The 27174-nt window shown below is 46.6% G+C and overlaps 1 long non-coding RNA gene across 2 annotated transcripts in view; it reads right to left on the minus strand.

Annotated features, from left to right (window-relative positions):
- The window catches only part of LOC117356108, a 45334-nt gene extending 20181 nt beyond the window's left edge, over window positions 1-25153 (minus strand). For both annotated transcript variants that reach the window (XR_004538557.1, XR_004538552.1), the window contains exons 1-2: window positions 24966-25153; window positions 168-203 (exon numbers count right to left, since the gene is read on the minus strand). This is a non-coding gene — a long non-coding RNA (uncharacterized LOC117356108). The remainder of the gene's footprint in view (window positions 1-167; window positions 204-24965) is intronic.
- Window positions 25154-27174: the final 2021 nt, after the last annotated feature.

Raw genomic sequence — 27174 nt, forward strand, 5'->3', positions numbered from 1 at the left:
TGGATGTTACTCACCGAAAGTGCTGATGAAATAGAATCCAATGGGGAAGTAATGATTTTAGAATGACTAATCAAATCACTGGTATCTACCGTCATCACACAAAGGAGAAAAAGAAAGAAAAATGGACTAGAGACTTGAAGAAAAAGTGCATCAGTCACATGAGTTACCTGGTCCCTGGCCTGATCACGTGAGGGTATTCGATGCTGAAAAAAAAAAAAAAAGAGAGATTGAATTTCTGAGATTCTTAATTAAAGACATTAACAAGGAGCACTGGTGGTATTGAATGAGGAGGAAATTACATTAATATATAATAAAAACATCAAGAGTTGTCAGTAGAGGTAAGGCTAGGAGAATGATTATAGCTATATTTGGTTCTTATAAAGGAAAATAATAATCTAGGGATCACAAATGTCCTAGTATATGTGTCTGTAAAGTGTCATGTACTGGTGTGTGTATGTCTTTAAGTCAACCACCAACGGCTGCATTGACAACGAGGAATCCTCCCTGGGACGTTTCAAGGCAGAGTACGGGAATGGTTCGCCATGGCCTTCTCCTGTGCAGTGTGTGGCTCCACTATGTTGATGCTGCCCAACATAGGAGCCTTCAGCCTACAACACCTGGTATTCCCCAGTGGTCCCCCATCCAGGTACGCCCCCTACTTAGCATCTGATAACAAGATGGGGCCTACCCAGGGCAGCCAGGTTATAGATGCTAAAGCTTTGCAAATATACCCGAGACAAAATCAAGTTTCAAGCCCAATGATGTTGCTTCAGTTTCATGAAGACCACCTTCAGTGGTTACCCAGGGGGACCAGAAAAGTTAGGGACGGCAAATAAAATGTTAAAAATCATTGTGCTTCTGCTGAGTTTCAAGTGCTGATGGTGCTCCCAAGAGCCTCCACCTCCTCTGAGCTCTAAGGCCTTGATTCTGTATAGGATGTCCGGGAGAGGTGTCCTATACAGAATTGGGCATACACTAAACCCCGATTCTGTAACCGGCGTCCATGTTACAGACGCCGGTTAGAAAATCGGATTAGATTAGACAAGGGCCGCTACACTTATCGCGGCAAGGGATATGTATAGCGGCCGCCTGTCCGATCGCCGGCAGGAGGATGCCCAACTCCTCCTGCTGGAACCCCGGACCCCCCTCCCCCCAAACTCCTAATCGCCGGCAGGAGGATGCCCAACTCCTCCTGCCGGAACCCCCCTCCCCCTCCCCCCCAAACTCGTAATCACCGGCAGTAATTCCCAACTCCTCCTGCCGGAACCCCGGAACCCCTTCCCCCCAAACTCGTAATCACCGGCAGGAGGATGCCCAACTCCTCCTGCAGGAACCCCGGACCCCCCCTCCCCCTCTCCCCAAACTCATAATCGCCGTCAGGAGGATCCCCAACTCCTCCTGCCGGAAAGCTGGACCCCCTCCGGACCCCCCATGCTAACTACCCTCCCCCCCAACTAACCTTTAAATGGCCTTAGATTTAGCGGAGATGGGCTGGGAACGGGCAGGCCCATCTCATTTCTACAAGGCGGGCCTGTCCGCTGGACGGCAGCAAGACCCGTCCAGCCGACCAACATTTAAAGGTTAGTTGGGGGGGGTGTCGTTAGCCTATAGCTGCCTATAATCAGGATGGCACTTTTCAGAATCAGGACCTAAGTGCCAGCTGCACGCCCAGGAGCCTTTCTGTCACTGGGCCTTTGGTAGGGTTACCAGATTTTACTTTAGTAAAATCCAGACCCCTAGACTCGGCGCCAGGCCCGCCCATCCCCGCTCCGTTGTGCCCCAGTCCCGCCCCCCGCTGCCTGCCCTCCTGTCTGATGCGATTTCGAGGAAGCTTTTCAAAACCTGGACATAAAGCCATCTGGACCCCCCGGGCACGTTTCCTTATCTGTCCCGGTGGGCTCAAACTCTATCTAGCGTTCCTGGGGCGATTAAGTGACTCGCCCAGGGTCCCAAGGAGCAGCGAGGGATTTGAACCCGCAACCTCAGGGTGCTGCTCTAACCACTGCGCCACACACTCCCCTCATCCCGTGGGGGGGCAAAGTATCCGAGAGCCTGAAAGCAATGGCGAGGACTTTAGAGAAAGCCGCCGAGAATTTCATTCAAAGCCTGGTGAGAATCCTTTGGATAAAGTTCAGTAAACCAGAGAGCCAACTGCTGTTTTTATTCGGTCTTGCGACGGTGTCTCCTCCCAAAGTCATTTAATGCATCAATCATCCTGAATGGAAAGATTTTTCTCACTGTAATTACACTCGTTTCCCTATAATCTCATTCTCGTTAGTGGCAATTGATTTGGCTTTCCGCAGATGCTGGCATTGGATAATTACCAAGCACTATTGTGCTCATTGTAGCAAAATGCCCTGGAAATGTCGTAAAAAAAAAAAATAAATAAAAATGCTGGCTGTTTCCTAATCGCCCTTCTGCAAAGCAGAGTGCAAAGGGCTCCGGAACCACCTGTTACACCTGAACTGCTTCTGAGGAAGTGAAGGGACGGACAACGAAATCAAATCGCCCCCCTCCCTCCCCCCCCCCCCCGATAAAAATATTGTCCTTGGGTTCCTTTTGCAGCAGTGATCCTACTGGAACTGCCAAACAGCTGCCACCTAAAGCCTGTGCAAGACACACTTGAAAACGAGCGGACCAAATGTCTTGCTTGTCACACAGATGTTACTTTTTTTGCGTTTTCCATTCGTTTTCCTTGCAAGAGTCTCTCCTCTCCAACAGCAGGGTGTGTTTTTGCTCTTTCCCTTTGCCCTGCCTACTCGCTCTTGTTCCCACTCTCTCTTCGTCTTTCTTAATCCACTTCGAAGTCCATGATCACACGGATCTCCTGTTTACACCGCCAGGGTAACAGTGGCCTATTGTCTGTCATTTATGATGTTCATGATGGACATAATTTGAGGTTGAGAGGTGGTAGATTCAAGGGCAATGTTAGGAAATTCTACTTTACGGAGAGGGTGGTGGATGCCTGGAATGCGCTCCCGAGAGAGGTGGTGGAGAGTAAAACTGTGACTGAGTTCAAAGAAGCGTGGGATGAACACAGAAGATTTAGAATCAGAAAATAATATTAAATATTGAACTAGGCCAGTTACTGGGCAGACTTGTACGGTCTGTGTCTGTAGTATGGCCGTTTGGTGGAGGATGGGCAGGGGAGGGCTTCAATGGCTGGGAGGGTGTAGATGGGCTGGAGTAAGTCTTAACAGAGATTTCAGCAGTTGGAACCCAAGCACAGTACAGGGTAGAGCTTTGGATTCTTGCCCAGAAATAGCTAAGAAGAAAAAAATAAAAAAAAAATTAAAATTGAATCAGGTTGGGCAGACTGGATGGACCATTCGGGTCTTTATCTGCCGTCATCTACTATGTTTCTATGATGCATGAGGAAATCACATTTTCTCAAAGTAAACTAGTGCAATGAAGTACTTGATTGTGGGCACTTGTTACCACCATCACCAGGAACAGTGGCAAAGTAAGGGAGGGGTGAGCAGTCCCCCCCCCCCCCAGGTGCCATCTTGGTCGAGGCACCAGCACCCATCATCCTCTCTGCCCCCATCCTTCTCTTTCCTGACCCCCCTGCCACACACGTACCCCCTTCCCTTGTACCTCTTTAATTTTCCCAGTGCGAGATCAGTTTATGAACATAAGAATAGCCTTACTGGGTCAGACCAAAGGTCCATCAAGCCCAGTAGCCCGTTCTCATGGTGGCCAATCCTTGTCCCTAGTACCTGGCCAAAACCCAAGGAGTAGCAATATTTCATTCAGAATCCTAAAGAATAGCAAGATTCTGGAATCCAAAAGAATAACAAAAGATTCTAGAACCCCAGAGTATCAAGATTCCATGCAGAATGTCAAAGAATAGCAAGATTCCGGAACCCCAAGGAGTAGCAACATTCCATTCAGAATCCTAAAGAATAGCAAGATTCTGGAATCCCAAAGAGTAACAAAAGATTCCGGAACCCCAAAGAGTAGCAACATTCCATTCAGAATCCTAAAGAATAGCAAGATTCCGGAATCCCAGAGAAACAAAAGATTCCGGAACCCCAAAGAGTAGCAATATTCCATTTAGAATCCTAAAGAATAGCAAGATTCTGGAATCCCAAAGAGTAACAAAAGATTCCGGAACCCCAAAGAGTAGCAATATTCCATTTAGAATCCTAAAGAATAGCAAGATTCTGGAATCCCAAAGAGTAACAAAAGATTCCGGAACCCCAAAGAGTAGCAACATTCCATGCTACCGATCCAGGGCAAGCAGTGGCTTCCCCCGTGTCTGTCTCAATAACAGACTATGCACTTTTCCTCCAGGGAATTAATAATAATAATAATAATTTATTTCTTGTATACCGCTATACCAAAAGTTCGAAGCGGTTCACAACAAAGTAAAAAATACATACGATCAATATATATTAAGTACATTAAAACAGTCAAAAAAACGCATCAATTAAAAGTAGAAAAGCAAGAGAAGTAAACAGTGCCACAACTAAGATATAAATATATTAAACAGGCGTGCCTTTAGCGATTTTCTAAAGTCAGAATAAGAAGTAGCCTCTAGTATAGGTTTTCCCAGCCATGTATTCAATTTAGCGGCCTGAAATGGTAACATTCTATCAAAAGCTTCTTAAAATCCTTCTTAAAACCAGCTACACTCTTACCAAAACCTCTGGCAATGCGTTCCAGAGTTTAACTATTCTCTGAGTGAAAATTTTTTTCCTCTAATTGGTTTAAAAAATATTTCCCTGTAACTTCATCCAGCGTCCTTAGTCTTTGTCATTTTTGACAGAGTGAAAATTTGATCCCCTTGTACCCGTTCTACTCCACTCAGGATTTTGTAGACTTCAATCCTATCTCCCCTCAGCCGTCTCTTTTCCAAGCTGAAGAGCCCTAACCGTTTTAGTCTTTCCTCATACGAGAGGAGTTCCATCCCCTTTACCATCTTGGTCGCTCTTCTTTGAAACTTTTCTAGCGCCACTATATCTTTCTTGAGATAAGGAGACCAGAAATGAACGCAATACTCCAGGTGAGGTCACACCATGGAGCGATACAGGGGCATTATAACAATTCTGTCATGTTAACCATCCCTTTTTTTTTCAATCATTTGTTTTTTTGGCCGCCACCACAAATTGTCTATGATGACACCCAGATCCTTTTCTTTGGCACTAACCCCCAAGGTAGACCCTAGCATCCGATTTTTATGGCAGTGTGAGTGGGGTTACCAGATGTCTGGATTTCCCCAGACTTGTCTGGGGGTCCGGATGGCTTTTCAAAACCCGGCAGCGGCAATTCTTATGTTCTTATTGTGATTATTGGCACTTGGACAACCTGTCTTTTTCATCGTATTTCCAATGTCAATCCCTCGTATAATAATAATAACTTTATTTTTATATACCACCAAAATCTTGCGACTTCTAGGCGGTTCACAGTGGAGAATAGCTGTACAATCAGCGATTACAACATACAGATGGAGAAGAGGTCACAGAGCGGCCTGTGATTACATGGTGCAGATTAGTAAGAAGAAGTTTTAACGTGTTACAATAGGAATGTTGTAAAGCCAGCGAATAGCAGAATACAAATGGAGAAGAAGCCATTGAGCAGTCAGGGAATACATAGTAACATAGTAGATGACGGCAGATAAAGACCCGAATGGTCCATCCAGTCTGCCCAACCTGATTCAATTTAAATTTTTTATTTTTCTTCTTAGCTATTTCTGGGCAAGAATCCAAAGCTCTACCCTGTACTGTGCTTGGGTTCCAACTGCCGAAATCTCTGTTAAGACTTACTCCAGCCCATCTACACCCTCCCAGCCATTGAAGCCCTCCCCTGCCCATCCTCCACCAACCGGCCATACACAGACACAGACCGTGCAAGTCTGCCCAGTAACTGGCCTAGTTCAATATTTAATATTATTTTCTGATTCTAGATCCTCTGTGTTCATCCCACGCTTCTTTGAACTCAGTCACAGTTTTACTCTCCACCACCTCTCTCGGGAGCGCATTCCAGGCATCCACCACCCTCTCCGTAAAGTAGAATTTCCTAACATTGCCCCTGAATCTACCACCCCTCAACCTCAAATTATGTCCTCTGGTTTTACCATTTTCCTTTCTCTGGAAAAGATTTTGTTCTACGTTAATACCCTTTAAGTATTTGAACGTCTGAATCATATCTCCCCTGTCTCTCCTTTCCTCTAGGGCACAGTTCTTCAACCGCCGGTCCGCGGACCGGTATCGGTCCGCAGGAAATTTTTGCCGGTCCGCGCAGGACCGGCAAGATTGACTCATTTGAACTTTCTGCCGGTCCGCGCAGGACCGGCAAGATCAGCATCGGAAGCGTGCGCTGGGCCGGAGAGATCTTGGGGAGCCTCCGACAGTGGCTTTCTCCCCTCTCTGCAGCTCTCCTTTACTTCCCAGCGCAGCGATTCGCTAAGGCAGCCTCGGGGCTTTTGCTGAGTCGCGGCTGCCTCTGATGATGCAACTTCCTCTTTCCTCAGAGGCGGCGCGACACAACAAAGGACCCGAGGCTGCCTTCGTGAATCGCTGCGCTGGGAAGTAAGAAGAGCTGCTGGCAGGGGAGAAAACCACTATCAGTCTGGGAAGCTGCTGGGCAGGGGAAAAAAGGGACAGCTGCTACTGGAAAGGGAGAAGGAGAGATGCTTCTGGGAGGGGAGGAGGGAAAGGAATCTGGGAAGCTGCTGGGCCAGGAAAAAAAAGGACAGCTGCTACTGGAGAGGGAGAAGGAGAAGGAGAGATGCATCTGGGAGGGGAGGAGGGAAAGGAATCTGGGAAGCTGCTGGGCCAGGAAAAAAAAGGGACAGCTGCTACTGGAGAGGGAGAAGGAGAGATGCATCTGGGAGGGGAGGAGGGAAAGGAATCTGGGAAGCTGCTGGGCCAGGGAAAAAAAAGGGACAGCTGCTACTGGAGAGGGAGAAGGAGAAGGAGAGATGCTTCTGGGAGGGGAGGAGGGAAAGGAATCTGGGAAGCTGCTGGGCCAGGAAAAAAAAGGACAGCTGCTACTGGAGAGGGAGAAGGAGAAGGAGAGATGCTTCTGGGAGGGGAGGAGGGAAAGGAATCTGGGAAGCTGCTGGGCCAGGAAAAAAAAGGACAGCTGCTACTGGAGAGGGAGAAGGAGAAGGAGAGATGCTTCTGGGAGGGGAGGAGGGAAAGGAATCTGGGAAGCTGCTGGGCCAGGAAAAAAAAGGACAGCTGCTACTGGAGAGGGAGAAGAAGGAGAGATGCTTCTGGGAGGGGAGGAGGGAAAGGAATCTGGGAAGCTGCTGGGCTAGGAAAAAAAGGGACAGCTGCTACTGGAGAGGGAGGAGACGGAGAGATGCTTCTGGGAGGGGAGGAGGGAAAGGAATCTGGGAAGCTGCTGGGCCAGGAAAAAAAGGGACAGCTGCTACTGGAGAGGGAGAAGGAGAAGGAGAGATGCATCTGGGAGGGGAGGAGGGAAAGGAATCTGGGAAGCTGCTGGGCCAGGAAAAAAAAGGACAGCTGCTACTGGAGAGGGAGAAGGAGAAGGAGAGATGCTTCTGGGAGGGGAGGAGGGAAAGGAATCTGGGAAGCTGCTGGGCCAGGAAAAAAAAGGACAGCTGCTACTGGAGAGGGAGAAGGATAAGGAGAGATGCTTCTGGGAGGGGAGGAGGGAAAGGAATCTGGGAAGCTGCTGGGCCAGGAAAAAAAAGGACAGCTGCTACTGGAGAGGGAGAAGAAGGAGGGATGCTTCTGGGAGGGGAGGAGGGAAAGGAATCTGGGAAGCTGCTGGGCTAGGAAAAAAAGGGACAGCTGCTACTGGAGAGGGAGAAGGAGACGGAGAGATGCTTCTGGGAGGGGAGGAGGGAAAGGAATCTGGGAAGCTGCTGGGCAAGGAAAAAAAAAGGGACAGCTGCTACTGGAGAGGGAGAAGGAGAAGGAGAGATGCATCTGGGAGGGGAGGAGGGAAAGGAATCTGGGAAGCTGCTGGGCCAGGAAAAAAAAGGACAGCTGCTACTGGAGAGGGAGAAGAAGGAGAGATGCTTCTGGGAGGGGAGGAGGGAAAGGAATCTGGGAAGCTGCTGGGCTAGGAAAAAAAGGGACAGCTGCTACTGGAGAGGGAGAAGGAGACGGAGAGATGCTTCTGGGAGGGGAGGAGGGAAAGGAATCTGGGAAGCTGCTGGGCAAGGAAAAATAGGTACAGCTGCTACTGGAGAGGGAGAAGGAGAGATGCTTCTGGGAGGGGAGGAGGGAAAGGAATCTGGGAAGCTGCTGGGCAAGGAAAAAAAAGGGACAGCTGCTACTGGAGAGGGAGACGGAGAGATGCTGCTGGGAGGGGAGGAAGGGAAGAGAGTTACTGCTGGACAGGAGGAGGAGGAAGGGAGAATGAAAAAAGGAAGGAAACAGCTGGCAGAGAGATTAGAGGAGGGGAAGGGGAGACACAGGCATGAGAAAGTAGAGAGATTGATGATAGGAAGGGGTCAGCAGAAAAATAAGCAGAGGGACAACGATGATAGATCTGGTGTAGGAAAGATAAAAATGAAGAGAGCAGTGAAGCTGGAATGAATCATGTAAATAGGAGAGAGGGGCACAAGCTGAATGGAAAGGGGAGAGGGACATAGAAAGAAGACAGATACCATATGGAAGGGGGAGAGGACAGATAGTGGATGGAAGGGGCAGATGCTGGATTGAAGAGACAGAGAGGGCATACGCTGGAAGGAAGAGAGTGAAAAAAAGATTGAAAGCAGAAACCAGAGACGACAAAAGGTAGAAAAAAATAATTTTATTTCTATTTTGTGATTAGAATATATCAGATTTGAAATATATATCCTGCTAGAGCTGGTGTTAGACATAACTGGGGACTGCAAAACCCAGGCAGTGCTTCTTTAGCTTTCAGCTGGCTTAGGGCGCTCTCTGACCAGGGGGCAGTTGCCCTAGTTGCACTCCCCTAAAACTATTCCTGTCATGTGTTACTTCAGTATTCTGTTAGCATGATATTTCTGTGTAGCATTCTGTAATAATTTGGCTTGTTCAGTTTTCTTGATAGTAGAGGGGATATATGTGAAGGGGAGGGGAGACAGGGGTTTTGTTGATCCTTGCTCTGAATTATTTGTATTTATAAAATGACAATTCTACAGAATATTGTTTCTTTTTATACTTTAATAAAATACATTCAATATAAAATCATAACTGAGGCTTGTGTGGATGGGATCAGATGATTTGTGGGGACCGAGCTCGCGGAGATGGGGTGGAAACGGGATTTTTAAATTTTAGTCCTAGTAGTTTGCCGGTCCACAAAATAATTATTTTTTTTCTGCCGGTCCACGGGTGTAAAAAGGTTGAAGAACACTGCTCTAGGGTATACATATTCAGGGCTTCCAGTCTCTCCTCATACGTACAAAGTACTGTGAGAGGGGAAAAAGTGGATTCAGTATGATGAGCGGTAACTTTAAAAAAAGAGGGGAGGAAGAACTGGCTATGAAATAAATTTGTTGAACAGAGTGGTCTTTAATTCTTTCCGAAAAGCGCCATATGTCAACCTGGCGCCATCAATGAGGTAGCCTAACCAAGTTTGCTGCCTACCAGCTTGAGACTTGAATGCTCTGTCTAGAAAGGTTTGGTATCTGCAGTCTGTAATCTTCGGGTAGGCAAAGAGGTTGTGGTTTCTGGTTCTCCTTGTGGGGGAGAAAAGTTCGAAATGAGGTAGTAGATAGTTGGGGGGGGGGGGGCATTCCCCACACCGGTTTATAGCAAAAGCAAGAGAATTTGAATAATATTCGAGCCTCAATTGGTAACCAATGCAGCAGTTTGTAGAAGGGACTGACGGTGTTGCATATATATCCCGAAAAAGAGGGTCCAGAGAAAGCGCAAATAATAATGGAGATAAGGGGCATCCCTGTCTCATCCCCCTGTAAATCTGGAACTTATCCGTTTCAAAATCCTTCAACACTAATTTAGCCTGTGGAAGAGTATGCATAGCTCACACCGCCGATACAAAAAAAACCATCAAAATCATATGCAGTTAAAGTATCATAAAGAAAATTCCACCTTACTTTATCGAATGCCTTTTCAGCATCAAAGCTAACCAACACAGAAGGGAAGTTGTACATTGCTTGCTGTTCCAAAGAGAGCAACAATTTTCTTACATTTTTTAGCTATTGTCCGTCCCATCACAAGTCCCACCTGAGCATCATGAATAAGGGAGGGCAATACAGCAGCCATCCTATTTGCCATAATCTTTGCTAACATTTTAACCTCCGTATTCAATAAAGAAATAGGACGATATGATCCTGCCTTCTCAGGGTCTTTATTCGGCTAAGGCAGGGGTAGGGAACTCCGGTCCTCGAGAGCCGCATTCCAGTCGGATTTTCAGGATTTCCCCAATGAACATGCATGAGATCTATTTACATGCACTGCTTTCAATGCATATTCATTGGGGAAATCCCTGAAAACCCGACTGGAATACGGCTCTCGAGGACCGGAGTTCCCTACCCCTGGGCTAAGGCAACACCAGAATTCGAGCCATGTTCATACCCTCCGATAAAGCCTCTGCACCAACCATGATGTTAAACATCCTAGCAAGCGGTTGGATAATCTCCTCACTTAATAATTTATAAAATTCAATGCGCTTGCCATCCTCACCTGCCGCCTTCATCAGAGGACTATTCCCAATTACCCAATACACTCCTTCCGGTGTAATTGGCGCATTCAGACGCTCCCTATCTCTCTCAGAGATACGGTGTCAGGTCAAAAGCGCGCCGGGACAAAGGCGCGCCCAGACAATTGAGCGCAGTGCATGCCACCGCGCCGCTCTAAATTACTGTTCTTAGTGCTCCGACGGGGGGGGGCGTGTGGGGGAACTCCCCCACTTTACTTAATAGACATCGTGCCGCGTTGTGGGGGGTGTGGGGGGTTGTAACCCCCCACATTTTACTGAAAACTTCACTTTTTCCCTGTTTTTACAGTAAAATGTGGAGGGTTACAACCCCCCAAACCCTCCATAACGCCGACACGATGTCTATTAAGTAAACTGGGGGGTTCCCCAACAAAAAACCCCGTCGGAGCACCTAAAAACTGTAATTTAGCATGGCGTGGTGGCGCGTGCTGCGCTCAATTGTCGGCGCGCGCTTTTGTCTTTCACGCCATTGTCTATGAACCCAGAGATACAGGGCAACGCCATCCCATCCAAATAGGAATCTGCCATCACTCCCTTTTCTGACGGGTGGGGGGGGGGCATATAGAGTCTTAAAAAAGCGAAAAAAAATCTCCAATCTCCGAGTCAGTTAGAACCCGCCTCCCTTGCTCATTTATAATAATAATAATATTAATAATAATAAACTTTATTCTTCTATACTGCCATAGTCGAAAGACTTCTAGGTGGTTCATATTCTAAGAAGGCTGGACAATCAGCGAAATACAAGGTGTAAGAAGAGAGGGTTACATGAGAAATAGGTAAAGGAACAGCAAAAAAAAACAGCGAAATTAACATCGATTAAGAGAGAGGGAGAACATATCATTTAGAGCTGGGGTGTCAAAGTCCCTCCTCGAGGGCCGCAATCCAGTCAGGTTTTCAGGATTTCCCCGATGAATATGCATGAGATCTTTGTGCATGCACTGGCTTTCAATGTATATTCATTGGGGAAATCCTGAAAACCCGGCTGGATTGCGGCCCTCGAGGAGGGACTTTGAGATCCCTGATTTAGAGGCTTCTGTTTAGGGCAGGGGTGTCCAATGTCGGTCCTCGAGGGCCGCAATCCAGTCGGGTTTTCAGGATTTCCCCACTGAATATGCATTGAAAGCAGTGCAAGCACATAGATCTCATGCATATTCATTGGGGAAATCCTAAAAGCCCGACTGGATTGCGGCCCTCGAGGACCGACATTGGACACCCCTGGTTTAGGGGATGAATTTGTCAAATAGAATGGTTTTTATTGACTTATTTATTGATTTATCAGGGCTCGAACCCTACTGGGGCCCGTTCTAGATGAAACTAATTGGGCCAATAGATTTCCCCCCCCTTATTCCCGTGTTTATAAAGCTGGTATTTATAATATGCAAGGGATTTGTGTGGCCGCTGATGCAGAAGAGAGTAAAGAGTTAGTTGATATTCCATCAACTCCTGTCTATGCATGGAGTCACCAGATTGTCCGTATTTCCTCCTACCCTTACAATGTCCCTCTCCAAACGCAAAATTTCCCTATCCAACAGGTTACCCATACAAGCACGAATTCAATTCAAATTCCACTGCCTATTATTCAAAGCATTACATGGCTCTTCCCCTTCCTACCTAAACAACCGCTTAAACCAGATCTCCACCTCAAGACACAGAAGAACCCCAAACCCTTTTACCTTTCCCCCACTCAAAGGCACACTACGCAAGAAATTGTTTGACAACCTTCTGGCAACACAAGCAGCAAAACTCAACCATACCATCTCCAATCTGCTGACAACATCGGACGACTTCAAAACATTCCGAAAAGAAATCAAAACCCTGCTTTTCAAAAAATTCATCCAAATATCTTAACCATTCTTCACCTACCTCAAGATATTACTTCCCCAAATAACCCACCTAAACACCTTCCAAGCAAACAGACCCCAAAAATTAGATGGTAATCTTACCTACTCTAACTATATTCTCTTTGTCCATATCACACAGTTCGGCACTGTCATTTTACTATCCAACCCCTAAATCCCCTTAGGAATCTATCCAGCTATCTCTCCTCTGTCAAAAAAAAAAAAAAAATTGTATCTTCACTGGAAAATGTCCAGTCAAATCTTTTGTAATCCGCCTTGAACTGCAAGGTATAGGCGGAATAGAAATCCGTAATGTAATGTAATGTAATGTATTATTTAATGTACTGTGTTCAGCATTAAGCTGAAGAAGTGAGTGACATGTGCAATTTGCAAATGGCACACAATTATTCAAATTATTTAAAACTAGTTGTTTAGCCCGTTACATTAACGGGTGCTAGAAGGTAGCTAGCATCTCCCCTTTCTCCCATCCCCCCACGTTAGCCAGCATCTCCTTTTCCATCCCCCCATTCAGCATCTATTTTGAAATGCCGTCTGTGCTCGGCCGCTGAGGCCTGCAGCCGCCGACAGCTGCGGCCAGCAGCCACCGCGGCCTGCAACCGCCGACAGCCGCCGTGGCCGACATCCACCTCGGGCCGCCAACAGCCGCCGCGGCCGACATCCACCTTGGGCCGCCGACAGCCACCGCGGCCTACATCCGCCTCTGAGGGGAGGAAGAGAGTATTTCGCACGCATGCGCACTCCTATCTGCGGTGCCCTACACCGCACGGAAAACGGGACACGCGATGGGAGTGCGCATGCGCGGCTTAGGCTTTTATTATATTAGATACAAGTGGATAGTGCAGGGGAACTTGTTAGACTAGGGAAATGGACTTCCAAATGGCATATTAAACAAATGGGAAATGATGCACATATAGAAAATTAATTATCTTAATTATTCATAATTCAAGACAGAAAAAAAAAATCATAGGGTTGTATACTATGCCATTGTGCACGTCAAACAGAGACAGAAAAAGGAACTTTATATTGAACTATTGTAGACTTCGACCTAAAGGGAAATGAGATCTGAAAGAAATGACAATTGGACGACACGGATAGCCATTTCCCAAGGTGCATAACCTCGATGAATAAATGCATCAACTTTCAAATTGCAGAATTTCTAGCCACTAGTTCCCGGCATGTTAATGACGAGGAGAGGTGAAGGAAATACTAAACAGTGAACGCTCTTCCAAATTAAAAACTCACCACGTCTAGTCACCCTTTAATAAAAAAAGGAGATACAACCTCAAAAAAAGCACCTGGGGTTGGAGGAAGGCGAAAGGTGGAAGAGAAATACGAGGGGGGCTTGGGAGCACTGCCTTTGAGGTTTAAAGAAGAAACTTTCCTTCCTGTCAGCCTGCTGAGGCACAAACGAATAAAAGTCTTCGTGCAGAAAGCAAGACCCATGCGAGAAAGGAGGTTTTCAGGAAGTGAAACGTCTTAGGATGCTGTGAAGAACAGCGGTCTCTTTCAAGATGTTACCTGTATATGGCGTGGAGAATTAGAGAATGGCACGGGGGGAAAAAAATCTGTCCCCGTCACCGGACCACCGTCCTCTTCACCGTCCCGTCCCCGCCGTCCCCTTCACCGCCCCGTCCACGTCCTCGCAGCATCCACCCTTCCCTCTCGCCACCTCACTGCCCTTCGGCACCCCTCACGTGGTCCGGGCATCCCCCCCCCCTCAGTCTGGGGACTGGCTCCTACATATTTGCTATCTCACTTCATATTATACAGTCCCATAAGACAAACCGGAAACTGCAATCTATTTGCATACCCAAGCATTACTGGCTGTAAATACAAAACCTTTCTGGATAGAACTTTTATGTACCAAGCAAACAAACAGCGATCCAGCACGGGCCAGCATCGGAGCCCTCTCCAGCAGGGCACCCGGCCTCTGCTCCACCCCTCCCCAATCCAGCAGGGGAGAAAACTTTTTTAAAAAGCAGCGATCCAGCACGAGACCAGCATCGGAGCCCTCTCCAGCAGGGCACCCGGCCTCTGCTCCACCCCTCCCCGATCCAGCAGGGGAGAAAACTTTTGAATTCTTTAAAAAAAAGCAGCGATCCAGCACGAGGCCAGCATCGGAGCCCTCTCCAGCAGGGCACCCGGCCTCTGCTCCATCCCTCCCCCGAACCAACAGGGGTGAAAAATCGTTATTCCTCCTAACCACTGCAGGAAAACAGCCACCAAGTTTTGGATCACCTTCCCCCACAGCTATCCGGGAGAGAGGAACTTCTCGACCCGCCTAAGTGCAGATCGCTGGCAGCAAGCCCCCGTTTGTAGAATCACTCGGACCCGGGCCTATCTATGATTAAGATCTACACAATTTGTTTAAGTTTAATTTGCTTATGTTTAATTTATTCAAGTTCTTCTCAATCTGCTCAATTCGTTTAATTTGTCTAAGTTCTGCCCAATTGTTAATTGCCTATATTCTGCTAAGGTTCACTTGACTCTTTCAATTGTCTAAGCTCTACCCAATTGCTTAAGTTCACCAGATTTTATTTAATTGTATTAAGCTCTAACCAATTCCTATGGATTCACCAGACTCTATCTAATTGTTCTAGTTCTGACCAATGTGCCAAACCTATTTAACTGCTTAAGTTCTGCCAATCTCTAGGATTCACCAGATTCTCTCTAATTATTTACGCTCTGCTCAATTGCTAAGGCCCATCAGATTCTTTTTAATTGCTCAAGTCCTACCCAATTGCCAAGAATTTCCTCTACTCCTGCCTCCTATCCCTCCCATAGGCCTCCCCAACCCCAATCATGAAGCCACACCCGTGGATTCTTCTTCTCCTTCTCTGCTCATCCTCCAATATCACCCTCTGCCTGAAAACCCTCTCTCCCAACTTACCCGACCCCATAAATGTCAGTACTAACTGCCCAGGCATCAAAATCCCCACGCTACTGCGCACCCGAAATCATTCTTTCAAAAAAAAAAACCCGCGAAGAACTAATCATGCCTCCTTAAAGCCCATTCCCCCTGCCAACCTTCCCAACCTTGCCTTAGACTCGCTCACCCCAGTCCCGTCTCTCTACTGCAATGCCAGATCCGCATGCAACAAAACCCAAATTTTGAAGGACCTACTTGAAGATCTTGACCCCGGATTCCTTTTCATCACAGAATCATGGATTGCAAAAGACGACATATTTACGCAAAACGAGCTTTGTTCTCAGGGCTACCAAGGCCTCTTCTCCCCCAGAATTAACCGAAAAGGAGGTGGCTTGGTACTCCTTCACAAGTCATTCTTCGATGTCCAGCTTCTCGAAAAGGGCAGCCATGCCTCCCTAGAATATATGCTAGTCTCGATCAACGACGAACTCCATCCTCACCCACTGGGTATCCTATTATTATATCGTCCACCATCTCCCTGGAACCAATCCTCTGAACCAGTCATCGAGACCATTACAAACGCCTTCCTCAAATTTCATAAATTATTAATCATTGGTGACATTAATCTCCACCTAAACGATACCACCAACAAGGATGCATCTGATTTCATTAACTTCCTCACTTCTTTAGGCTTCCCCCCACCGGCTCTCTCTCCAACCCATGAAAAGGGGAACACACTAGACATCATCAGTTTCCTCGATCTCACCGATTACAAAACTTCGGTCGATGACCCGCGCTGGGATCATGTCCCTTGGTCTGACCACATCCTAGGGGCTTTTTGCCTCCCTATTTTCATGTCTCACCTTGGGCCCCCACCTTGTTCCTCAAACTCCATTACCTTTCGAAAAAAAATCACTAGCGAACAGTTCTGGACCACATTCCTCAACCTAATTCTCACCATTCCTAACCCTCCAAACCCTGAATCCAACTGGCACACCTGGATCACCCTCTCCGAGACCACCTACCACTCCCTCGCACCACTATCCACTAAAATGGTCTCTTACTCCCGCAAGGCCCCTTGGTACCTTCCATACCACAGAGAACTGAAGCAGAAATGTCGATTACTAGAACGCAAATGGAAAAAATCTAAATCCCCCACAGATAGACAATCCTGGAGGGCTAATATTAAGTCATACAATACTGAACTAAAAAAAGCAAGGAAGAATTACTACGGTAACAAAATCTCCAGGTCCAACAACCAAAGTAATACTTTGTTCAACATCTGGCGCTCCATTTCCTCCAAACATGATACCACCACACTCCCCTCCTCTCCAACTGCAGACGATCTAGCAAAATTCTTCAATGAGAAAGTTATTACCTTACGAGGCTCGTTCCCACCAGCACCCTCCTTCAACTCTCTGATATCCACTGACTCCAACCCCACTTTAACTGTCACCAACCACATTCCAGCCGACAGATCCTGGACCGCCTTTGAGCCTGTTTCTGATTCACAGGTCGCCAAACTCTGCCTCAAGTTGAAATCCTGCAAATGTACATTGGACCCTTTCCCCTCCTACCTATACGAGAAAATTCCCACACAAGCCATCTCATCTCTCACCAAACTCATAAACTCTGCCTTACTTTCAGGCCTATTCTCTGCAGAAATGGGACACATTGCCCTATCCTCACTACTTAAAAAAGCTGATCTAGACCCCACCATACCATCCAACTATCGCCCAATAGCAAATATTCCTCTCCTGACCAAGTTGCTGGAGTCCATCATTTCCACCCAACTCTCATCCTAACTTGAAAGATTCTCCATTCTCCTTCCCTACCAACATGGCTTCAGACCCAACTTCAGCACCAAATCCCTATTGGCCTCATTAATCTCAAAGGTCCAACATCTTCACTCTTGCAATAAGTTCGCTGTTCTTCTTCAATTCGACCTTTTCGCAGCATTCAACATGGTCCATCATGATATACTAATTCTCCAACTTTCTGAAATTGGCTTAAACTTAACAGTCTTAGACTGGTTCTCAAAATTCTTAACATTCCCGCTCCTACTTCGTTAACATGAATGGCTCCTCATCCCTCCCGTGGAAACCGATCTGTGGAGTTCCTCAGGGGTCACCTCTATCCCCTATTCTCTTCAATGTTTATATGTCCTCCCTGAAACTCCTCCAACTGTCCCCCTTGGAAACGCTTTACACTTATGCCGATGACATTCTTGTCCTCCTCGAGACCGACTCTAACCTCACCAATCTCTCTGAGAACATCTCCTCATGTATATCAAACCTCCAATCCTGGGCCCTCACTGTACAAATGAAATTAAATGAGACCAAAACAAAACTACTCTGGCTCGGCCCAAAATTAGATAAGCTACCCACCCTCATCCCTTTGTCCTCTGGCACCACATTGCATCTTGAACATTCATGCAAAGTACTAGGCATCATCATCGATTCCACACTGTCTTTCAATGACCACCTTAATTCCTTAGTAAAAAAATGCTTTTTCAATCTTCACTTGTTAAGGAAAGTGAGATCCTGCTTCCATCATCATCACTTTGCTATCCTCGTACAATCAATCATTCTTTCCAGACTGGATTACTGTAACTCTATCTACCTAAGCCTGACAAAGAAAAGCCTGCACAGACTCCAACGGATCCAGAACACTGTGGCTAAAATAATCTTTGCAAAAAAGCAAATTTGACCACGTCTCCCCGCTTCTGTCTAAGCTTCACTGGCTCCCAGTAATCCTTAGGGTTCACTACAAATGCACCTGCCTAACCTTCAAGTCTCTGCACGGTATCCTGCCTCCCCTTTTTCCACTATCTTGGAACTCCTCTAACCCCAACACCACCAGATCCACTCAAAAATTCAAACTATCCTTCCCCTCTTTAAAAGGCATATCCCATGCAGGAAAACTAGGGACTTCCCTCTCCTTCAGGATCACCGAACTCTGGAACAGTTTTACCACCCCGCTTCGGTGCCTGTCCTCCCTCCAACTCTTCCGAAAACATCTGAAAACTTGGCTCTTCTCCAAAATGCAATGACCTCTCCCTCATCGATTTACTAATTCCCTCTAAGCCCCTCTTTCTAAGCCCTTCTACTTTTCATTGTAGTTTCTTTCTATACCAATTACTGTAAACCGTGTCGAGCTCTACTTCTGTGGAGAAGATGCGGTATACAAACTTAAGGTTTAGTTTAGTTTAACTACATTAATGGAGCTAGACTGACCTACGTCGCTTTTAGAAAAGTCATAAAAACTGCCTTATTCGACAGATATATCACCTAAACATTAACTCCTCCAAACACTACTTCCAATTCTTTTTTTCCTAATATGTCCCCTCTGAAAATTCTTAACAACTTGTATTCTGTAATTCGCTCTTTTTGCTAAAAAGGCCCCTCTGAAATTCTAAAGAATCTGTATATTGTAATTTACTGCATTTTTAAGATTCTGCATACTGTAATTTCACCGACTATCTGCATATTGTAACTTGCTGATAGTCCAGCTCTCTTCAATGTGAACCGCCTAGAAGTTGCACGATTGTGGCAGTATAGAAGAATAAAGTTATTATTATTACCTTCGTGGCGCGTTTTAAGGTTTGAGTAGCTTGTTGAAAGCCGCCGGAGTGTTCACGCAGTCGCGTGAGTGTGGGCTGAAGCTTCTCCTCTGACTCCCTCTTTCCCATTTCCCAGCATCTTCTCCCCACTCTCTCTTCCCCATTTCCCAGCATCTTCTCCCCTCTCATTCTTCCCCAGTTCCCTTCAGGCTGCTTTAGCGTCTTCTCTGTTCCATACCCCCACCCCCAGCACCCTTTGCCCGGTCCAGCAGTTCCCTCCTGCCGTCCAGCCGGGCATCTCCCTCCCTCTCTTTCCCTTACCTTCTCTTTGTGGTGATTTCACGTTGTATTGCAGCCGGAGCCTTGAAGTCGCATCACGTTAGCTGCTGGAAAAATCTCCTCCAATGCAACCGGAAACATGAAGTTGCATCAGAAGAGACTTTTCCAGCAGCCACACACGATGCAATTTCATGGCTCCGGCTGCAATGCAACACTAAATTGCCACAAAGAGAAGGTAAGGGTAAGGGAGGGAGGGAGATGCACGGCCGGCCGGCGGTTGAGAGGGACAAGACCATTCACCACTCCATGTGGCGGTGAATGGCCTTGTCCCCGTTCTCATGGTGACCTTTTCTTTTGTCACAGTTTCGGTGGGTAACAAACACCATGTCATTCTCTAGTGAGAATGAACATAAGAACATAAGAATTGCCACTGCTGAGTCAGACCAGTGGTTCATCATGCCCAGCAGTTCGCTCACGCAGCGGCCCTCTGGTCTAAGACCAGCACCCTAACTGAGACTAGCCCTACCAACGCACGTTCTTGTTCAACAGAAACTTGTCTAACTTTGTCTTGAATCCTTGGAGGGTGAGCGTTCCAGTTTTCCACCACTCTCTGGGTGAAGAAGAATTTCCTTACGTTTGTACGGAATCTATCTCCTTTCAACTTTAGAGAGTGCCCTCTTGTTCTCCCTACCTTGGAGAGGGTGAACAACCTGTCCTTATCTACTAAGTCTATCCCCTTCAGTACCTTGAATGTTTCGATCATTTCCCCTCTCAATCTTCTCTGTTCGAGAGAGAAGAGGCCCAGTTTCTCTAATCTTTCGCTGTACAGCAACTCTTCCAGCCCCTTAACCATCTTAGTCGCTCTTCTCTGGACCCTTTCCAATAGTACCGTGTCCTTCTTCATGTACGCCGACCAGTGCTAGACGCAGTACTCCAGGTGAGGGCGTACTATGGCCCGGTACAGCGGCATGATAACCTTCTCTGATCTGTTCGTGATCCCCTTCTTTATCATTCCTAGCATTCTGTTTGCCCTTTTTGCTGCCGCCGCACATTGTATGGACGGCTTCATCGACTTGTCAATCAGAACTCCCAAGTCCCTTTCCTGGGAGGTCTCTCCAAGTACCGCCCCGGACATCCTGTATTCGTACATGAGATTTTTGTTACCGACATGCATCACTTTACACTTATCCACGTTGAACCTCATCTGCCATGTTGATGCCCATTCCTCGAGCCTGATTATGTCACGTTGCAGATCTTCGCAATCCCCCTGCGTCTTTACTACTCTGAATACAGAATACCATATGAGAAACAGAATACAGAATACCAATGACAGAATAACATATGAGAAACTTCAATATACATTTATGCAGCTTGTGTAAAGAGGAAAGTTTTAAGTTTCTTGGGACTACAGCTTCATTTGGAGGGCTAAACATCATTATAATATCGATGTCCTACATTTATCAAAGTGTGTCCTAGTGGCCTGTTCACATCTGACACAGACAAGGAGCTAGACGAGAAGCATAGTTTTTGGAAGTGATTGATTTCCTCTCTCTCACTTAGTGGTTCTGTGTCCGCTGATTCCTCACAGCACAAAGACGGGAAGCCCGCCAATATAATCTACGAAACAAATAAAGTTCCACTAGTTAACTTCTCTTCTTCTGCTCTCAATCTTCAAATTGTGGAAGGAAAAAGCCTCAGAGTTCCTGCCAAGTTTATTCACTCAGGGCCTAGTCCACCTAGAAAGTGGCGCCGGATGGCCACCAGAATGGTCTCGGGACCCAAGGATCTATCGTATGAGGAAAGGCTGCACCGGCTGTACTCACTCGAGGAACGTAGGGAGAGAGGAGACATGATCGAGACGTTTAAGTATATTACCAGCCGTATCGAGATGGAAGAAGAGATTCTCTTTCTCAAAGGACCCTCAGCCACAAGAGGGCATCCGCTCAAACTCAGGGGCGAGAAATTTCATGGTGACACCAGGAAATATTTCTTCACCGAGAGAGTGGTTGATCCTTGGAACGAGCTCCCGGTGCAGGTGATCGAGGCAAACAGTGTGCAAGAATTTAAGAGCAAATGGGATGCCCATGTGGGAACCCTTAGAGGGTTAAGCCAAGGGAACCTGTCACCAGGAGTGGGATCCCTAGGATAGTAGACTTGGGGGTGGGTCAGTAGAGTGGGCAGACCTGATGGGCTATGGCCCTTATCTGCCGTCATCTTCTATGTTTCTATGTTTCCTGTGGCACTAAGCATGTGTCGAATCAAGCTTAATGCCACCTAAGCGGACTTAGGCAACACTAGGCATCCCGACATTACATGCACCCTGTTTATGCCAGGGTTCTCTTCACCTAAAGTAGGTGCCTAAGGGTGCTTAATTCCAAAAAAGGCGCCTAATTTGAAAACACACCCCTGATCTGCCTCTAACCACGCCTACTTTTAGGTATGCCTGCAGGTGACATCTTAGTGTAGATACAGTAGGTTTTGGAGGGCTTACCATACAATATAAGCAAGATCTGATCACATTCGTACCTGGAACTTTTCCTGTGAAATTCACTGCAGTACTTCTTAGAGTGCCCCCTTGCTCTCTGGGCTCAAACGTCTGTGTTAGCATCTGAAGCTGCTTGGGCTGAGAACTTTTCAGAACCCCCTCCTAATATAGGATGGAATGTACTACATAGTAACATAGTAGATGACGGCAGATAAAGACCCGAATGGTCCATCCTGTCTGCCCAACCTGATTCAATTTAATTTTTTTAAATTTTTTCTTCTTAGCTATTTCTGGGCAAGAATCCAAAGCTCAACCCGGTACTGTGCTTGGGTTCCAACTGCCGAAATCTCCGTTAAAACTTACTCCAGCCCATCTACACCCTCCCAGCCATTGAAGCCCTCCCCAGCCCATCCTCCCCCAAACGGCCATATACAGACACAGACCGTGCAAGTCTCCTCAGTAACTGGCCTAGTTCAATATTTAATATTATTTTCTGATTCTAAATCTTCTGTGTTCATCCCACGCTTCTTTGAACTCAGTCACAGTTTTACTCTCCACCACCTCTCTCGGGAGCGCATTCCAGGCATCCACTACCCTCTCCGTAAAGTAGAATTTCCTAACATTGTCCCTGAATCTACCACCCCTCAACCTCAAATTATGTCCTCTGGTTTTACCATTTTCCTTTCTCTGGAAAAGATTTTGTTCAAAGTTAATACCCTTCAAGTATTTGAACGTCTGAATCATATCTCCCCTGTCTCTCCTTTCCTCTAGGGTATACATATTCAGGGCTTCTAGTCTCTCCTCATACGTCTTCTGGCGCAAGCCTCCTATCATTTTCGTCACCCTCCTCTGGACCGCTTCAAGTCTTCTTACGTCCTTCACCAGATACGGTCTCCAAAACTGAACACAATACTCCAAGTGGGGCCTTACCAATGACCTGTTCAGGGGCATCAACACCTTCTTCCTTCTACTGGCTACGCCTCTCTTTATACAGCCCAGCATTCTTCTGGCAGCAGCCACCGCCTTGTCACACTGCTTTTTCGCCTTTTTATCTTCGGACACTATCACCCCAAGGTCCCTCTCCCCATCTGTACATATCATACTGTTTTTTAAAAATATCTTTGGATGGTAGGAGGGTATCAGTGACCACTGGGGAAGTAAGGAGGGGTCATGCCTTAATCCCTCCTATGGTTATTTGGTCAGTTGAGGCACCTTTTTAAAACAGGTCTAGCTCCAAGCATCTAAAAAACAAAAAATCCCAGGACCGTTAAAGGTTAGATTATGCCTGAGGAGCGTCCAGGTCCTTCGACTGCCCAAAACATGCCTTTGACGCACCTCCTTAAGAACTGGATGTACTGGAGACAAAATAACCAGAAAGACGTCTAGAAAGTTTTGAGAATGCTGTCTCGGACATTTTTACGAGTAAAACATTCAAGTGCTGGTTTATGCTGTCTCTCGGATGGCTATCTTTTGGGGAAATAAGCCCCCTAACTTTCAATTAAGTCCATTTAAAGCAATTATGAGGCGTTACATGCCAATAATTATCACTAATTAGGCTTATTAATCAATTAATTTAGGCGCCTACATTTTGGACACTATTACCAAGCTGCGCTAGAGGTTTTTAGCGCAGTCTAAAATGCTCTGATGCGCATAGAATTCCTATGAGCATTATAGTACTTACCTCGCCGGCCCGTCCTAAAAACCTCTAGCGCAACTTGATCAAAGGGGCCGTTTAGGTGGAGTACATAGAATTTGCAGTCAGTAACTTATGAGACAATTACATCATCGGCTACAAAATCTTCCAGCATAATAACAAAGGCTACTTAAGCTACAGTTACATGGCGTGAAAAGGATCTTTTGTTTTTCCTTATTTTCAATGCGTAAAGCACCAAACAGTCTCACCGACCTTGGCCAGGATTCTCCTCCTAGCTGCTTCAGAGATTCATGACACGTCAATCCTGTATTCATAAGCTTTCCACACCTAGGGCTAGACTCACAAAGCGAACCGATCGTGTACCGATCGGTTCGCGACCCGATTTTACTCCGGCCCGATTCACTTCCCTCTCTGCCGATCCGATTCCGATCCGCGCATGCAAATGAAGGGAACGGTATGCAAGGTAGGCAGGGACGCGATTCACAAAACAAATTTTGCGAACTGACTGGGCTGGCCAATCAACTCAAGAAGCGACTGCTGGGGACCAGTCACAAACGTCCAGTCTGACTCTCCAGCTCCACTGCCGCCCTGCTCTCTGCTGCCCCGATCTCGCTGCCTTTCCTCCTCTCGCTGCCCTGCTCTCTGCCCTTCTACTGCCTCTCAGCCCCGCCGCCCCAACTCTCCTCTTGCCGCCCTGCTTTCTTCCCCGACTGTCCGCCATGCTCTCTGCCCCGAATCCAAACTCCCCCTGCTCTCTGCCGCCCCAATTCTCCTGCTCTCTGCCTCCTTCCCCGCAGTGCGAGCCCCGCTTTAAACCTGCGGGCTCACACTGCAGAGAGCAGGAGAGTCAGGGCCAAAGAGTTTAAGGCTGCTGCCGTTGGGGATCGCCCTTCAAGAGAGTCGGGTCCCCCCAAATAAAAACCCCCAAAACAAAATGGAGCAGAAACGAACAGGAACAAATGCACAGACCATCTACAGCAGTGGTCTAAAACTCAAGACCTTTGCAGGACCACATTTTGGATTTGTAGGTACTTGAAGGGCCTCAGAAAAAATAGTTAATGTCTTATTACAGAAATGACAATTTTGCATGAGGAAAAACTTTTTATACTTTCTAAATCTTTCCTTTTGGCTAAGTCTTAATAATAATATTGTAATTTATAGCTAAAGAAACTGTTTTATTTTACTTTTGTGATTGTGATAAACATACCGAGGGCCTTAAAATAGTACCTGGCGGGCCGCATGTGGGCCCCCAGGCCGTGAGTTTGAGACCACTGATCTACAGGGAAAGCAGATGGTCTGCGCACACTTGCGATCCGTGTCGGCAGATGGGGGCGTTCCTCTGATCGCCCCCATTTGAATATTGCTGGTTTGTGAATCCATCGGACCTGCCCGATCGGACACGGATCAGTCACGATCGGGCAGGTTAGTGAATCTAGCCCCTAAAGTGGAAACAATGTGATCCCCAGTTATCTACTTATGCATCACTTCACAGAGTGAAAAAAGACCTCAGTGAATGGGACAGACTTCTGTATCCATGGCTATGCAGTACTGCTAGCCCATATCCAAATTCAGTCATAGGTCAAAAACACTTCTGATAATGCCTGATATTAACTGCACAGAAATAGTACCAGAACTTGTCTCCCGTCACCATCGGCTTCTTCAGGGGAATAAGACACCTGTGCACATTGTTGTGTTTTGTGCAGTGACAAATCTGAAATGAAAAATAAAATTAAAAATTGAAAAAGCTCGAGGTCAGCTTATAACGCAAAGAGTAATGTTAGCCATGCCTCTGTGTCACACTCGGGAGTGTTCGTTCCCCGAGCCGCAATCAAAAATGGCCACAGGCTGATCTAAAGGCCTGGCTAAAGGCGAACGCTCCAAAATGTACCAATCGGAATGGAAATCGTCATAACGATGTCATCAAAATGCAGACCATTGGATGTTAATGTTCAAGCCAGATGGCTCCGCGGAATTTAAACGATATATGTTCACTTTGTAGAAGTTTTTTTTTTTTTTTTTTTTCCAATTATCTTTATTAACAACTGCAAAGGAACATACAACCAGGAGCAGAATAATCAGAAACAGAAAACAGAGCAGTCAGAAAATAGCACAGGAGACTATGACAACAAATGTTGCTCAATACAAATATCGCAAATGGTAACGGCAGCCCTGGAGGATCGTCTGCATAAACTGCAGTCTGCTTTAACGAGCGATTCGAGTCACACACTACTCGTATAGCAGCGGTGGAGCAGCGAGTCTTCGATGGGGAAGACGCGGCACTACAAGATCGGAATAGTGTGCTCGCCTTGCAGGCTCAGGTGGCTACACTGTAAGTTTCTTAACACGATCAGCACCACAGATAAGGGCAGGGACACGATCAATTACAACATATATTTTTTTTTTTTTTTTGAGAATACCGAAATATTTAATTAATTAATTTAAACACAGACTGAAAACGCATCTGAGTCATAGACTTTCATATAGGAGAGGGCAGGCTGGAGAAGGGAAGATCAGAAAAAGATTCTACAGAAAGTGTCCTGTCAGGGCAGGGAGAATATGGAAAGACTGAAGAAAATAAAAATTAAGGACAGCCCTTCAATCTTGGTTTTCTGTCTTGAAAATAGCTGTGGAGCGGGTCACTTGGCATCTGGAAGTGGAGAAAGGTATATGTTGGGGGGGCATTTCATGCAGCCTGGCTGCAGATCAGCGGATGGTTTTGACAGGGCTCTTGAAGTTGCTTGCTGCTTGCAGCTGTAACTGGTAGGCCATTGGATGGATCTTGAATCCATATAATCTGGGCACAAACTGATTGGCTGGTCGCTTGGGCCTATACTCGGGGTGCACCATGAAAAGCATGTGAGGGAAGCCAGTGCCAAAGTATGCACCATCTGTATGGTGATGCCGGGAAGACTTGGGGGTGTATACATCCATGCATTTGGGGCAGTAGAGTTTCACCATGGCTTCTCCAGGAATGTCAGATAATCCAATGGGGAGCATCGGTTGGTTCTCGCAGTAAACCCGGGGACAGTACCCAAAGTCTCCTTGCTGGTATTTCATATTACAACATATTTTAAATCAGTAAAAACATGATTGAACGAGAAACTAAAGGAGCTCCTACTTTGTGACGTGTGATACAAGATTTGTGTTCGAATATCCATGTGTATTATTAGTTTCTAGAGATCTTCCCCACATAGCATTTCTCACAGGGCACTCTCTAAAGTTAAAAGGGGACAGATTCCGTACAAAGTTCTTCTTCACCCAGAGAGTGGTAGAAAACTGGAATGCTGTTCCGGAGGCTGTTATAGGGGAAAATACCCTCCAGGGGCAGATAAAGACAGATTGTTCACCCTCTCCAAGGTAGAGAGAACGAGAGGGCACTCTCTAAAGTTGAAAGGGGATAGATTCCGTACAAACGTAAGGAAGTTCTTCTTCACCCAGAGAGTGGTGGAAAACTGGAACGCTCTTCCGGAGGCTGTTATAGGGGAAAATACCCTCCAGGGGCAGATAAAGACAGATTGTTCACCCTCTCCAAGGTAGAGAGAATGAGAGGGCACTCTCTAAAGCTGAAAGGGGATTGATTCCGTACAAACGTAAGGAAGTTCTTCTTCACCCAGAGAGTGGTAGAGAACTGAAACGGTCTTTCGGAGGCTGTTATAGGGGAAAACACCCTCCAGGGATTCAAGACAAAGTAGATGAAGACAGGTTGTTCAACCTCTCCAAGGTAGAGAGAGCGAGAGGGCACTCTCTAAAGTTGAAAGGAGATAGATTCCGTACAAATGTAAGAAAGGCTAGACTCAGTTAGGGCTCAGGTCCTTAACCTAGGGGCCGCAGCGGGAG

Source organism: Geotrypetes seraphini, chromosome 1, assembly GCF_902459505.1.
Source record: "Geotrypetes seraphini chromosome 1, aGeoSer1.1, whole genome shotgun sequence".
NCBI lineage: Eukaryota > Metazoa > Chordata > Amphibia > Gymnophiona > Dermophiidae > Geotrypetes > Geotrypetes seraphini.